This window comes from Dermochelys coriacea, chromosome 2 (genome assembly GCF_009764565.3).
Source record: "Dermochelys coriacea isolate rDerCor1 chromosome 2, rDerCor1.pri.v4, whole genome shotgun sequence".
Taxonomy (NCBI): Eukaryota; Metazoa; Chordata; order Testudines; family Dermochelyidae; genus Dermochelys; species Dermochelys coriacea.
In genome coordinates, this window is record NC_050069.1 from 62789742 (window position 1) to 62806975 (window position 17234).

Here is a 17234-nt window from a genome sequence, read left to right on the forward strand (position 1 = left end):
TTACTTACCTACATGCCTCCAGCTTCCATCCAGGGCACACCACACGATCCATTGTCTACAGCCAAGCTCTAAGATACAACCGCATTTGCTTCAATCCCTCAGACAGAGACAAACACCTACAAGATCTCTATCAAGCATTCTTAAAAGTACAATACCCATCTGCTGAAGTGAAAAAACAGGTTGACAGAGCCAGAAGAGTACCCAGAAGTCACCTAGTACAGGACAGGCCCAACAAAGAAAATAACACCACTAGCTGTCACCTTCAGCCCCCAACTAAAACCTCTCCAACGCATCATCAAAGATTTACAACCTATCCTGAAAAATGATCCCTCACTCTCACAGATCTTGGGAGACAGACCAGTCCTCACTTACAGACAGCCCCCCAACCTGAAGCAAATGCTCTCCAGCAACCACAGACCACACAACACAAACACTTACCCAGGAACCTATCCTTGCAACAAAGCCTGATGCCAACTCTGTCCACATATTTATTCAAGTGACACCATCATAGGACCTAATCACATTAGCCACGCCATCAGGGGCTTATTCATCTGCACATTTACCAATGTGATATATGCCATCATGTGCCAGCAATGCCCCTCTGCCATGTACATTGGCCAAACCGGACAGTCTCTATGCAAAAGAATAAATGGACACAAATCTGACATCAGGAAACTGGTAGGAGAACACTTCAACCTCTCTGGCCACTCAGTAAAAGATTTAAGGGTGGCAATTTTGCAACAGAAAAGCTTCAAAAACAGACTCCAACGAGAAACTGCTGAGCTTGAATTAATATGCAAACTAGATACCATTAACATGGGTTTGAATAGAGACTGGGAGTGGCTGGGTCATTACACATATTGAATCTATTTCCCTATGTTAAGTATCCTCACACCTTCTTGTCAACTGTCTAAATGGGCCATCTTGATTATCACTACAAAAATTTTTTTTCTCCTGCTGATAATAGCTCATCTTAATTAATTAGCCTCTTACAGTTTGTATGGCAACTTCCACCTTCTCTGGATGTATGTATATATATTTCTTCTTACTATATGTTCCATTCTATGCATCCAATGAAGTGGGCTGTAGCCCATGAAAGCTTATGCTCTAATAAATTTGTTAGCCTCTAAGGTGCCACAAGTACTCCTATTGTTTATGCCCTTCTCTATCGCCTACCCCAAATTCCAACTTTCCAGCTTCCAGTATATTTAGAGGGCTGCTGCTCCCTTTTTCACACTGGCAAAAGATCCTCAATCACTCTCAGGGCCTCGCATCCAGTTCAAAACTGCCCTGTTTGTTTTTAGACTCCTTCACAGATTTGCTGTGGTCTCTCCCATGGGTCCTTTCTCTCTCTATTCCCCTTTCAGCTCCCCCGGCTTATGTTTTCTGTTCCTCAATGCAATTTACCACAGCAGGTAGGATTCTTCTTTGCAGCTTGTGCCATTTGAATCACCCTTCTTGTGCTGCTTTTCCCCCAGACAGGTTCAAGAGAGGCTTGTATGGTGCCAGGGTGACCAAAGGAAAGTAGGAAAGGATGCATTTCAACTGAATGCTAGTAGCACTCCAGAAGATTTTTGGATTTGGCTGCAGCCTGGGGCAATCTGACCAATCTGTTGGCATTTTCATTCTGGGTGAGGGAAAGGGTTCAATTTCTCTAGCAATTGTTGAAATGCTCTGATGCTGTTCCTGATCACTAGATGCCATAATGATGCAATCTGGTTATGCTGGGCAGAAGGTTAGCTGAGCTAACTAAATGTACAGTAGAGCCCATAGCTTGCAAGGAACAGCAGAGAGAGACCAGACAGAGTCAGGGGTGTTGATACAGCATTTAGGAAGGGCAGTGGGCTGAATGTTAAATGGCAGAAGTTCTGCCCTGGCTATGTTCCACAGCCCTTGACTGAAGGAATGTGAGGCCTGCTCTGGGATTGGTAATGATGTGGCTGTCTAGAGACTGGCCTTCTGAAGGACAGACAAGTCTCTAATAAATTCTCTTTTTGACCAAGTGTAGAGATATTCTAGGTTTTAAACAGAAGATCCTGAGTTCTACTTCCCTCTGATGACATTGAAGTGCATGTAAACAGTGTGTGTAGAATAAATGAATGTGAAGCCCTATAATATATGTTCATACTGAAAAGCCAAAAAGCCATTTTGCCCTTTTGTCATGCTTAATTTGACTATTTAATTCTTATATAGCCAGACTGTTGCTTTTCTAGCAGATACAATGTTGTGGGTCAGATAAAGACATACAGAGGAAGGGCTAGGACCACATGAAAGTTATTGTTCACCATTTTTCAGAGTTCACATGAGGACAAAGGGTGCAACCCCTGACTCCTTATGCAGCTTGGGCAAAATACACATTAGAGTCCAGAGCTGTGTATCTGCTCTTGAAACCACTGCTGAACTTCTAGGGAGTGCAGTGGTGGACTGAAATGCTTTAAAAATCAATATTGAAAACTACATAAGATACATCACTAACAGGAGTCACTAAAAATGACGAACACACTTAAAACAAACACTTTGGAAGTCACTGTCTAGACCTGAGTGCAAAGGTCGAGATACTCAGCAACAGCAATGCCCTGTTAGGAACGGAGCTGCCTGGATGCCTTGAAAGTAAGCACCTGTTGCTGCAGGCCCTCTCTTTGTGGGCATTGAAGTCAGGGGCAACTCTGCATGGAGGTACTGCAGGATTGGGCCTTTAGGCTCAAAAACACAGAGAACCAGGTCCTTGGTCCCCACTTCATCCCCTTTGTGTTTCTCCTACAACGCAAAGGTGACAGAAAGCTGCCCTAACAAAGCACTGGTGATTCGCTTTGCACGGGAGAATGCCCTGGTGACCTACCAACAATGGAGCCAGCTTTACACCATCTGCTTCTGGCCTCTGCCCTTCCTTTCTCACCAAAGTGGGCATGTGTGGATCGGAGAAGTTCTGGATAGAGCAGATAATATCTTTGTGAACATGACAATTACTTCTGGTACAAGATAGAGCAGCCCTAAGAGTACTCCAACATGAACTGGGGGGCTAAAGTAGCTACAGTTACCCCCATGCTAGGAAGGGGGAGTGGAAAGTCAACCTTTTTTTTTTTTTTTTTTTTTAAAACCTGCCTTCCCCTCTTCAAGTGGATTCAGTGCTCAGATGCACATCAGGATCTGGCCCAGAATCTTGAACCTGGGTCTGACAGATGATAAATTCTTTGTTTACTTCTACATTTAAATAATCATGGGTTACTTGTATCAGTAAAATATTAATGCAAGGCTTTGCTTTGTGATTATGAATAAAGCATTTCATCACACAGGATTGTTCAGTGTAAGGCGGCATTTATAAGAATTACTTGGATAATTTTTAAAATGTTCGAGGGAAGCCCATGAAGCGCATTTTCTTTCTTGAGTCTGGTATCTGCATCCATTGTTCTCTGTCCAATAAAACTCCTGCCTACAGGCAGATTTTCCCAGTTAAATGAGTTTGCTTATAGGCAGAGTGTATACTAATGAAGGCTTTGAAGTCCTGCCAGTTTTCTGTTAGCTTTTATTTATGATCAAAAAACAAACACAGCAAAGTTAATTTCTTTCTGCAGTTTTGTTGTCAAGCATGTTGTTGATGGCTCAATCCAAGGCATGCCTTTCACAGAAGAAAAAACAGGGAGCCCCACAACCTGACTAATGAGAAAAGACAGGGACAACTTTCCCTGCTTAGTATTTCATAAATTGTTATAAGCCCATAATGGGAGGATTTTAGGATCACTGTACAGTTTCATAATGGACAGTAGGCATGAAACTGTTTCTTTCACTTTGTGTACTGTACTTTTTAAATGTCGAAAATCTGTTTGCAGAGGTGGCAGCAATTTTCTTCTTGTAAATTGCTGCAGCCTGATACAGGTTGATGCACACCTTGTGCTCTTTCAAGGAGATTTAACTTTATTTCTTGTTGTGTTCCTTAATCTAAGATGAAAGTATATAGTTACCCTTGGTGTATGGAAAGTTATCACGACATATTAAAGTACCACCTGCTGGAGTTTCCTTTCCAACCGTGGGGCCCTAGGGAGAGGTTTCTAATTGCTGTCACCATGATTGTTCAATGACTAATAGATTTCTATGTCCAGAAGGGGCCATTATGCAGGGGGTCAGACTAGACGATCATAACATGGTCCAGAGAATCTCGCCCAATAATTTCGGCCACGTCACCCATCGCTTCTGTTAGAGCTACAGCATATCTTTCAGAAAGACACCCAATCGTGACTTGAAAAAACTGATTAGAGGATTAGCAAGCAGGGTATTCTTTGTGGATCAAATATTGGGAGAGTGACGGAAGTCCATCTCTGTTGAAGCTCTGCCGCAAAACCCCAACTCCACTGAAAGTACTTGAATATTGCTTCAAAAATTGCCAGTAGTTAAGAATTTAACAGTGTTGACATGTGCACTGTTAAGTGTTGACTGAGTCCTAATGTTTATTTGTTATGGATGAGGGCAGTTCAAACCTCTAAAAGATTTTGGGCTAGATTTATTTTTGCTTGCATAGGGAGGTCTAACTTGCCACTGGGGGCCCTGATGGAATCTGGCCCATTATTTCTGTCTATTTGCAGACTCAATATGAGACAGCTCATTATATGGTCACATTTGGAAGGTTCTTCACAAACCTAAGGGCTAAAAACTTCATTTTTTTTTCTAAATGTAATTTTTGTATGCAACAATGGGAGCTACCAGCTGCTGGTACATCTTTCACTTTGTATCGGCTCAATCAGATCCTTGGAATTTGATTTATATTTATTAGTACCTAAATCTTTAAAAAAATGAAGTGATCACACTGAAATTCTAGTATACTAGAATCCAAAGAAAGTTCACAGGAATTCAAACAGTAACCTAGTGTTGTCTCTTTCAACTGTTAGGCAGATGCATTAGCTATTCACGGAAAGTGACATCTGTGAGCGGTTATTTGTTTGAGATATACACTGTCTTTTTTTGCAAGCTTCAAAGAGCTTTACAGATTAACAAACTGTAGCCACCTCTGGAGTGCAACATGATAGCCAGCATAATGGTACCAGCAACATTAGACCACGATTTAGGAGCTGAACGTGAATAAGAATACCATGTCTAGTTAAAGCAAAAGGGGAATTTAGCTAAGTACATAAGGATGTAATTACCCAAGTTGGAATTTTGACTGAGGTTATTATCCCTCTTCTTACAAACAGCCTCGTGGGATCTTTAATGACCAACTCTGTTTTGCATCTCATTCGATAGCAGTACAGTGCCCCAGGGCTGAGGCATTGGTTACACTGTGGCTCAGAGTGCCACCTACTGCTTAGTCACAAACACATCTTTAAGTACCATCGCAGTAGGTATTTGGACATTGTAAATATTCAATACTCCCTCAGCAAGCTTTCCAACACCTTTCAGGGTTTTCAGATCAGAATGATTCATTCCCAACCTTAGACACACAACAGTGAAATTGCAAAAAGAATGAAAAAGAAGCCTGAAGGCTCTTGAGCATTGTTCACAGCAGGTATGTCAGTGCTGCTAAGAGAGAAACAAATTAGAAAAGAGGTTTTGTTTCTAATTAAAAGAGACACTGGCATTGCTCATCAAGGCAACGATGCGTGAAACCATCAGCTACAGTTAAGTATTTTTAACTCTCATATTTCTGAGGTAAAGTTAAGTGGGTCTGTAGAAGGAACTTTGATGTGTCCCAGACAGCTGCTGTGGTTGGTATGCAAATTGGACTAGAAACTGTTCTGCATATTTGCACATGAGAAGTGTGTGCATTGCATATTTTGCTGCTTCCTGTTAAGAGGAAATAGAGCTTCTTATTGAGGCTCTTGATGCTATTACCACTCACCAGTTACTGTATTCACTGGACTTTTCTCCCGTGATGGAGATGAATGTAGATGATGGGATCTCTAGATGTTCTTAGAAAGCATCAGGCACAGAAACCAACCGGATTATTGGCTTGTGCTTCTAATCTGCTAGGAAGTGTAAACCAAACCGCTACTGGGAGTCATATGCCAAGCAGGGTATAGTTGTTTTTGCTATGCACATAGAGCACATAATGCACATCTCGTCTGGGTACAGTAGATGTTTGTCCTATTTCTTTGGGTTACAAAAAAGTCAGAAAAGGACATGTCATCTGAGGTATAATACACTTGCTACACTGCTCAGATTACCAGCTTTGTGACCATGCTGTGCAGTTTTGAGGCCCTCATTTTTAAACAGTTATCAGAAAGATGCACAGTTTTCAGATAAATTTAATTTAAAAATGCCACAGGATCTTGCAGAGGTGGTCATTGTTTCAGCAGTCGCAAAATTAGACTCTGCAAATCCCCATGTGTTGTCAGAACAGTCCATACAGCGAAAGCCTGGTTTAGGGAAGAAGTTGTACACTGTGTATTGAAGCTTCCTGTATTTGACTTATAAGAAAAGGGGACCGCGACCTACCCTCTTTTTGGTGAATCTCCCTTTCAACACAAGAAGCCGGACCTGCATTGGGAGATGTGAAGTATTCTTTCCAGTCCCAGACTCACTGAATCTTGCCCCATGTTTTCCCAGGCTAAATACTAGAACAATATCAAGTAAAAACAGAAAAATATTCTATGGGGAAGACATTAAAGTATTAAGGTAATACAATTCTGGTTTGACTCTATTTAGGGTCTGATCCTGTGTCCCTTGTGTATCTAAAGCTCGCACTGAGTTGAATGAAGGTAGGACCTAGCTTGTAGCTAATATATGTGATGTGAGATTTTCCATAGCAAAAACATCCCAAGCTTTTAACGTATCTCCTCTTCACAGGTTGAGCACCAAGTTCCTTTCGGAGATTGTTTCCCAAGGATATTAAAGCAAATGTCAAACAATTATTTTGCTTTCCTTGGTTGTAGATGGAGGTGTAACGTTCAGGGTCAGGAATGATTTCCTTAGGTTGGGGGAAGAGACATGCCATACACTATGTATTATATCTGTACAAGATGCTCAACAATCACAGAGAATCCTTCCCAGATTTTGCAGTGGGCCCTATTCAGGGGAGGATAGAACTTTGGAAGCCTAATCTCTGCCTACACTCAGTTTTAACCAAGGTTGTAACCAGTTAGTGCATAATTAGTACTAACTTTGGCTTCTGATCCCTCACACGAATAGTAGTAACTCTGGCAGCTGACTCTGTTGTCCTTGCCCAGAAATCTGTTGGTTTAGTTGTTGACAGGCTGCATAGCAGTGCTTATATAACCAGGTTGGCCAGTCCTCCTTCCTCCCAGTGTTCTGTGCAGTAGGATGTCCAACAGTGCATTGCTACACATGCTCCTGATTTTGCCATGTGTACATGACCCATAGAACTCTATCCCTTGCTGAGGTACAAGGGGTACCTGTTCAGGTTTTCACAGAATTCACTGGTATGAATCCAGTGAGGCATCTGACAGGTATTGATGTATAAAAACACTTGTCACCTGGTTATGTTGCTTTCATTGACAAAACAGTGGAGGTGTACATGCTGCAATGCTTCTCCAGTGGATTTAACTTGCCTGCTACACCAACAAAATAAAACCATCTCAATGAGAGGCATAGAGCTTTTTGCAACAAAGTCGATTCACGCAGAGTCAGTGCACACATTGTGTTTGCTTGTGTTACTGTAATGGGCCTCCAGGAGGTATTCCACAATGCCCATCATGATCGCTCTGGTCAGCAGTTTGAACTCTGCTGCCCTGAAGGTACACAGGCATATGCCCCTCCACTGTTTTGTTGACAAAAGCAACATAATTTTTGAAATTCCTTTTTCTGTTTGCTTGGTGTGCACAGTTCACACTGCATCTTCCTGGTTTTCCACAGTAGACGTGGTCCTGCATAGAGTACACCGGAGCTACTGGATCTGCTGGGTCTGTGGGGAGAGGAGGCTGTGCAGTCACAGCTTCATTCCAACCGTAGGAACTTTGATACCTGTGGGCTGATTGCTCGTGGCATGCAGCAAAAAGGGCACAAAAGGGACACACAGCACTGCTGTGCTAAGACCAAGGAGCTGAGGCAGGCGTACCAGAAGGCAAGGGAGGCCAACCATCACTCTGGTGCAGTACTGAAGACATGCTGCTTCTACAAGGAGCTGCATGCCATCCTCTGCGGTGACCCCACCTCAACCACCTAGAACCCTGTGGATACTTCAGGGAGACTGGAGGCAGTGGCCAGTGGAATCAACCCTGAGGACGAAGTGATAGATGAGGAAGTGGAGTTGGAGGAGGATGTGGAACACACAACAGGATCGTCCGGTGGCACAGTGAGTCGGGATCTCTTTTTGAGTCCAAAGTAATCTAGCCAGTCCCTGGTCGCCAGCTCTGGCATGCCTGAAGCAGGGGACATAAGTTTTGGTAAGCACACATTTGATACTTCAGGATGAGATGAGATTGAGTTCTCAAGTACTTTGTTATATGGTAGAGGAGGGATAAGGGACAGAAATTAACAAATAGGCTATGCAGTTACACAGTGGGTGGGTGCCCAGCCGAAAAGTTTAATGTACACCAGGATGTTCTGAGAATCCTCCATAGAAATCTCTAGGAAACTTTCCTGTAGATGTTCAGCAATCCTCTGTTGAAGGTTCCTTGGCAGACCTGCCTTGTTTCTCCCCCCACTGTAGAAAACTTTGCTGTGCCACCCTCGCATCCTGGGTTACCCTCAGGAGTGAGATTGGGTTTGATTACCCCAGCCTGTGGAAAAGGGTGCCAATATTCAGAATAGTCTCCCTAGTCATTTGTAGTGAGTGACCCTCTTTGCAAGCCACCCAGAACCATTGTCCCTTCTTATCCATTCCCTACTCACCATTTTTCATACTCTTGCCAAACTGTGTGCTAGCCAAGGCACAGTGAGAAAGAGGTGTCTGTAACTTTTGTGATTTACAGCTGTGAGCAAACTCACAGTACTGTCTCTGTTCATTGTTTCTTTGGCATCTGCAGAAGTATCCTTGAGGATGTACTCCTCTATACTGGCGGAGTGCCTACATCAGATAAGGTAGTGAACCAGGAGGAATAAGGAGGATATGGTTCGCTCAGTGCTGCAGTCAACAGATATAGCATATAGTGAAACAGGAGCATGGAGGGAGGCAATTTCATGAAAGACTCAGGCTGGATAGCCTGGAAAGGACAGGGGCAGAAATGGATGATAAAACTATTAGAGGGCCAGACAGAGATGCTCAAGTCTCTCATTACATCCGTGCTCGACTCCCCCTGCAGCCAATACAGAACTCTGTTCCATGCCCTTCCCAAACTCCCCCACCACATTCCTCTCATGTTCCCAGTTCCTGCACAGTACCCTGTGCACTCCACCCTTAGTGACTGATTTCACAGTGAAAGCTGGAGTTACACGCAGCTCTGAGAGCCATAACCAAGAGACTGTTCTTCATTACCATGTTCTCTGTTTGACTAATTTTTGTATTTTGTCCTATAGTTAAGTCTTTCTTTATTTATGTCATACATACGTCCATCAGTGCTAACATTCAAACACAGTGGCTCGAGGCAGGAATATTTGCTCAGTACTATTAATGCTCAGGAAGCAAGCATTACTGGGATAATTCAAGGCTGCAAGCAAACATTGCCTGGCTGAAAGTATCACATAAACACACATTACTGGGAATCATTGTCAAAATACTCCTTCAAAGCCTCCCTTATTCAAATAGCCACCTGCTGTATCTCTCTAATGGCCCTGGTATCTGACTGCTCAAAATCAGTAGCCAGCTGATCTACCTCAGTGCTCTACCCCGGGGAAGCTTTCCCCACTTTGCTTCGTAAATGTTATGTAGAGCACAGCAGGCTGCAATGACCATCAGAATGTTTGTTTTTTTTTCTCACTGAGGTCTAACCTGCCAAAAAGGCAGCACCAGTGACCTTTTATTCGGCTAAAAGCACATTCAACAGTCATTTGGCACCTGCTGAGCCTGTTGTTGAAGCACTCATTGCTGCTATCTAGGTTTCTGGTGTAAGGGCTTCAGAGGCCATGAGAGCAAGGCGTAGGCTGGGTTCCCAGGATCTCAATTGACACTTCTATATTCCCCCTTTGAATCTTCTGGTCCAGAAAGAAAGTCCCTGCTTGCAGCTTTCTATACAGGCCAGTGTTCCTAAAGATGTGTGCGTCATACATCTTCCCTGACCAACTGACATTGATGTCAGTGAACCGGCCCAGGTGATCCACCAGTGTGTGCAAGACCATAGAGAAGTAGCCCTTCCAGTTGATATACTCCATCGCAAGATGGCCTGGGGCCAAAATTGGGATATGTGTTCTGCCTATCCTCCCCCTGCCAATTAGGGAATCCCATTGCTTAAAAGCCATCAAGTATTTACTGCACATTACTGAAAGTCACAGCCCTTCATAGCAGGAGGCAATTAATGGCCCTACACACTTGCATCACCACAGACCTTCTCCTCCTCCCCCCTGTGGACTTTTCAACTCCAAACTGATTCATGACTGACTGGTAGGAGTCTGGAGTTGCCAGCTACCTCACAGTGATTGCCACTCACTTTTCCACAGTGAAGACAGCTCCCATTCTGGTGTCCTTGCAGTGCTGGGGTGAGTTCCACACACAGTTCCAGAAAGGTGGATTTGCACATCCAAAAGTTCTGGAGCCACTGCTTGTCATCCCATACATGGGTCACAATGCAATCCCATCACTCAATGCTTGTTTCCTGAGCCCGGTGCCCAGGGCCATCCTTACCCACATGCAAAGTACGCAGCTGTGTAGAGCACCAGGAAATTTGGGGTACCAAATTTCCTGGTGACCTGCGCAGCTGCGTGCTGCTAAAGCCCCTGCTCTGGCTTGTCCCCAGGGCCCCTGCCCCTGCTCCGCCCCCACTACCCTGAGCTTTGCAGCAGGGCTAGGCTTGCACTCACCGGCAGTGGGAAGTGCAGTGACCTGACCCCAGCCATGCCACCGGTGAGTGCTGGGGGCTGGTTCCCCCTGCCTCCCAAGCCAGTCCTGCTTCCCCACAGAGGCCTGGGGACCCCCCCCTGCTGTGGAGGACTGGGGTCAGTCCCCTCCTCCCCCCACAGAGGCCTGGAGCCCCCCCATGGGGGAGCTGCATAGGGCCCCAGAATAGCTAGGGACTGCCCTGCCAGTGCTATTGATCCACCCTGTGCAGCTGCTCTGTGAGTGCCAACAGCAATCTTGAATTGTTTCTTTCCATGGCACATGGCAGGGCAGGTGCCACTTATTCACTTTCTGATTCGCAATTCATGAAATACTGCACGACCAGCTGGGTTGTGTTTATAATGCTCATTACCAGATTGGTCAGCAGTTCAGCATCCATGCTTTCAGGAAGAGATGGCAGGCACTCAGTTAACAAGGGGCTGTTGAAAAATGGCATGAAATGAAGTCATGACTGGATGGAAAGAACTGAATCATGGGATGGTGAGCATGCCTCCATGATGCACGGTGATCTGTTCCCAGAGCTCCAGCAGTAGAAGGTGGTGAGTTGTATAGTAGGGTAGCTACCCATGATGCAACACTTTCTCTGTCGATGCGAGGGCACTGACTTTGGACATGCTCCACCGATACAAGGAGCGTTGTGTGGTTATGCACAACCGATGTGATTAAAGCGGCTTATAATCATTGACGTAACTTAAGTCCACTTAACTGTAGTGTGTACATGGCCTTAGTTGAGATGGGTGTGAGCTGTTGTTGCTGTTGCTAAAGTTCAAACTACGGCTGTCAAGCAATTAAAAAAATCTCAATTAATTGCACTGAACAAGAATAGAATACCATTTATATAAATATTTTTGGATGTTTTCCACATTTTCAAATGTCTTGATTTCAATTAAAACATGGAATACAAAGGGTATAGTGCTCACTTTATATTTATTTTTTATTATAAATATTTGCACTGTAAAAATAAAATAGTATTTTTCAATTCACTTAATACAAGTACTGTAGTGCAATCTCTTTATCATGAAAGTTGAACTTACAAATGTAGAGTTATGTACAAAAATAACTGCATTCTAAAACAAAACAATGTAAAACTTTAGAGCCTACAAGTGCATTAAGTCCTACTTCTTGTTCAGCCAGTCGCTCAGACAGACAAGTTTGTTTACATTTGCAGGAGGTAATGCTGCCCGCTTCTTGTTTACAATGTCACCTGAAAGTGAGAACAGGTGTTCTCATGGCACCGCTGTAGCCGGCGTTGCAAGATATTTACGTGCCAGATGTGCTAAAGATTCATATGTCCCTTTATGCTTCAACCACCATTCCAGAGGACATGTGTCCATGCTGATTACGGGTTCGCTCGATAACAAACCAAAGCAGTGCAGACCAATGCATGTTCATTTTCTTCCCCTGAGTCAGATGTCACCAGCAGAAGGCTGATTTTCTTTTTTGGTGATTCGAGTTCTGTAGTTTCCACATTGGAGTGGTGCTCTTTTAAGACTTTCACACCCTGTCCCTCTCAGATTTTGGAAGGCACTTCAGATTCTTAAATCTTGGGTCAAGTGCTGTAGCTATCTTTAGAACTTTCACATTGGTACCTTCTTTGTATTTTGTCAAATCTGCAGTGAAAGTGTTCTTAAAATGAGCAACATGCTGGGTCATCATCCAAGACAGCTATAACATGAAATATATGGCAGAATGAGGGTAAAACACAGAGCAGGAGACATACAATTCTACCCCAAGGAGTTCAGTCACAAATATAATTAATGCATTATTTTTTTAAGGAGCATCATCAGCATGGAAGCATGTCCTCTGAAATGGTGGCCAAAACATGAAGGGTCATATGAATGTTTAACATATCTGATACATAAATACCTTGCAATGCTGGCTGCAAAGTGCCATGAAAATGTCTGTTCTCACTTTCAGGCAACATTGTAAACAAGAAGCGGGCAGCATTATCTCCAGTTAATGTAAACAAACTTGTTTCTCTTAGCGATTGGCTGCACAAGAAGTAAGACTGAGTGGACTTGTAGGCTCTAAAGTTTTACATTGTTTTGTTTTTGAGTGCAGTTATGTAACAAAAAAATCTACATTTGTAAGTTGTGCTTTTACGATAAAGAGATTGCACTATGGTACTTGTATGAGGTGAATTGAAAAATACTATTTTATCATTTTTACAGTGTAAATATTTGTAATAAAATAATATAAAGTGAGCACTGTACACTTTTTGTATTCTATGTTGTAATTTAAATACATATATTTTAAAATGTTGAAAAACATCCAAAATATTTACTAAATTTCATTTGGTATTCTATTGTTTAACAGTCAGATTAAAACTGATTAATTGCGATTAATTTTTTTTGAGTTAATCATGTGAGTTAACTGTGATTAATCAACAGCCCTAGAATCGCTTTCCTAGAAGACAAAACAAGATAAACACACAAGCTAGGGGAATGCACCTTCTGTCTCTGATATTGACTCTCATGTGCAACCAAACTCATGAATAAAAACAAGTATGGCACACAGTCTTAGTAGCACTCCATGACCTGGCAAAGTTGTACCCAGCATTGGGCTGTTCAGGTCATTGCTTTTAGCTGCCATTTTGGTCACAGGCTCCCAGCATTGTTGCAAAATCTGTAGTCTTGGCCGGTTAAGACAGGCTATTATTAGGCAAGCAAAAGGAAAGGGATAACAAAAAGAAGTAATAAGGTATGGAAGGAAAAGGACAGACTAGGATGTATGCATGTGTGACAGTCTCCCACCTGACCCCAGATGGTGTTTGGGATATACAATACAATATACTGAACTGGTAGAGGTAGCGATGTCATCTGGATCCCTCTCTCTGCTGGAGGTTGGTCAGACCACCTCTCAGTAGGATCAGGATGACCAAAGCCCAACAGTGTTTCAGTGGATCCCAGGTCCCAAGAGATGGTGGGGTAGCAGCCATGATGGTGAATCTTACGCCTTTCTGTTCTCCCGTCTTTCAGTCACTGTCTGTGTCCGTATTCATTAATTTCCCCCCAAAGTCTCTTTCTGAGAACTCCAACAGGGAGTGGTGGCTGGAATTACCCATCCCCTCATTATTTTGTCCACCAAGTAGGCTTGATTTCCAACGCAACAATTCTGGTTCACTGATTTCCCCTCGCTATACCTCAAACTCTGCTCACCTATTCCCACCAACTTTTCCAGTCCTAATCACCCTCCCTTCTCAGTGAACATTTGCATGTGCAATTAATTTTTTTTCAAAAATATTTTGAGAGCTTTCTGAATATTCTGAGGAACTCACATTACACTGCCCCCAGCTAAAATTCCCCCTTTGACAGAGGCAGATGGGGTAAGATGCCACTTTTTTAATGTCAAATTTCTGCCTTTGGTTAGATTTGAACTCTCAGTGTCTGAGTCCAGCATCCCTGCCCCCACTTAGCTGGTCTCTCTGCACATGCACAGTCTAATGCATTGGATGTGGGCACCTTAGACGTATTTGGCAGCACGCCTTTCTGGAGAGCCAAACTTTTTGGCTAAAAAACATCGTACTTGGAGTTCTTCCAAAGGGGCAGACACTCTTTTGGGGGTACTTGCAAGCATTTGAGATGCTGGGATGGTGAGCTTAGCCTGAGTTTTGTCTCTATCTGTGCACAAAAAAAAAAAAAGCTGTTTTGGGCGGTGGGGTGGGGGGATCTTGGGAACCCATTGTTCAAATGGCTCAATATTTGAATCAGTGACCAAATCCCCCAACTCCATAGGCACACAAAACTTCAAGGCACTCTGACCATGCAGATTTTAGAGCACAGAGTCAAACTTTAAACAGAAAGTTGGTCTTCACCTTAACTATAGCAGAGCTGGCACACTGCTACATAATAGTTTAACAATAAAATAAAAATGCACCAAAATTTGTCCTAAACTGCCAAGCTCAACTAGACAGTGTTTTTATGAAGCATTTACTGTTTGTTTAGTGACTCTTGTTACTAGGACAACTGGTTTGACAATGATGTCATTGGTTCCTGAGGTCTACCTTGATTTCACTGGCAAAAGAGGCCAGCAGGAAATGCCTTGAGGGCTGTTTTGTTTGTGAAATGTCAACTCTCTGCTTAGTTACACTCAACTAAGCAAGTGAAGTTTCCTTTGAGGCTCACTACATTTAAAAAGTGCACAACTCCTTATGTGAGGTGGGGTATTTGTGTGCTTATTATTGTCTTGTGCACCTTTTTTCTATTACACAGTTCAATGCACAACCTAAAAAAGGGAGGCATCGGGCGAGTGTTGCCCTTTGCCATTTCACCATGATTCAAAATGTGACTAGGCAGCAGGAAAATGTTAGTCTAAAAATAAAGTGGGGACAAAGTACTTAGGCAGAACTTGCAGGTGAATGTACAATTGAGGTTCAAGAACACTCAGTATCTGATGCAAACCAGGGCATTCAGGGCCTGACAGTCTCCTCTGAGTTCAGTGGGCTTCAAATCAAGCCTTCAGTTCTTGATCAGTGTGCTGAGCTTACCAACAAAGGTACTAACAGTGATGTTGTCTTTTGTGACTAAGACAACCTATCCCCAGGGAACGGACAAGAAACAGTCAATTGCTTTCACATGGGCTGCCATCTGATAGTGTATAGCGCTGAACTGCTCTGTTTATAAGATCAGCCGTGGCTTCCTTGGTTTTGTGAGTTTGTATCACTCTGTTAACTTTACAGAGTGGTTGGTGGTCTCCCCCACCCTCCAATTTTAGATTTTCATTTTAATGAGATGCCCATTCATTTAAATAGGAGTCAGCGTTCAAGCAAGGTTCAAGCAGTGTTCAAGCCTAATAGTTGAACCTGATCCTATAATTTGTAAGGAATAATTTATTATATTAATTTAGCTTCTTTCTTTTATTTTTGGACTGGCCACAAAAAGTTTGATTTTCTCAAATGCCATTTGACTTTATTATATTTTTTACATATAAAACTTAGTCTGTAGTGTGTTCACAAGTAGCTCTTTGTGCAAGTGTTTGATATGGGAAAGTTGAGCTCTGTTCATATTGTCTGGACGCATAGTGTCTCATAGGTCAGGTGGTAGTATAGCTGGTTTTTAACTGGCTGAGTGTCACTGTTGGAAATGAGAGTTTTGGTACAAATGTTTGAGTTAATTTTTAACTTTCTGCACCTATTTGTCACTATTTCCCAAAATAGTGCTGTTTCTGTGAACACGCCGGTTATGACTACTCATTCACTAGAGTAGTCATAAAATGAACATAAAAGGGAAAGATAGACAGGCAAAGCAAATTTTAAGATTTTATTCAAGCTAATGCTTGTGGACAAAAATGTTGAGATAAACTATATCGCTAGCAAAGCTGGGATATTATTTCAGCAGTGAAATGCAAATAAGTTATGCAAATTTTCATGAGCAATAGCCCATTTTCAAAATTAAATATTTTGAAGTAGTGATGAAAAACTAGGCCCCGGTTCCCTGAAAATGAAAAAAATATATTGACTTTCAATTGCTGGACAAAATAGCACCATACATTTTTCTTCCTGCTTTATAATCTCCTGTATTAGTGCACCAAAGCAGATGTATTTGGGAGTTTAAACCTTTATTCTGTATATTGTCCATCTGTAACGTGTATTGGAAATGCATATGTTGTGCAGCACACATGCTGGTATTGTTAGGAAACTGAAAATGTATGTAGTCGACTGAATTCTTAGCAAAAGCCAAATGTCCTGGAAAAATTGAAACCTTTGACCTGAATGATTCATTCAAAGAAAATTCCAGCTAAGTCTTTCTAAATGTAGACACTGCCCATATTGTCCTAAGGCTCTGCAAATCTTTGAAGCATTGCTAATGAAAACAAGTTTTAACTGAAGCTGTCTGGGATAAAGGGAGCTAGTCTGAAAGATGGGGTAAGTCATGCTGAATTTACTCAGAAAGTCCAAGTTGCGAGATGATGTCAAAAAACAGAGATTTTCATTCTCTCTGTTACATCCTAAAGCACCAGTCCTGCAGTCAAAGCCATTAGCATGGGACCCCCGTCTCCATAAGATATCCATGCCGGTGGATCTGACTGTAGGATTGCGGCCACAGATTGTTTTGTGGTTCAGCACAGCTTGTTATGCTTTATTAAAGTTAAGTCACAGAACCAGGTGTTCTATTCTCTGCCACAGTCTTTGTGGGACACTTGGAAATCTTTGCCTTGGTTTTCCTCATCTATTGAATGGAGAGGATAATACTTATCTCACAAGGGCATTATGAGGCTAGATTAATTAATTTTTATAAAGCACTTAGCACACTTCATCCAGCGATCGCTAAGAACAGAATTATTATTTTTATTACTAACAATGCCATTGTTCAAGTACATGGGGGCTACACCATCAAACCCAGCCTTTTCCCTACAAAGG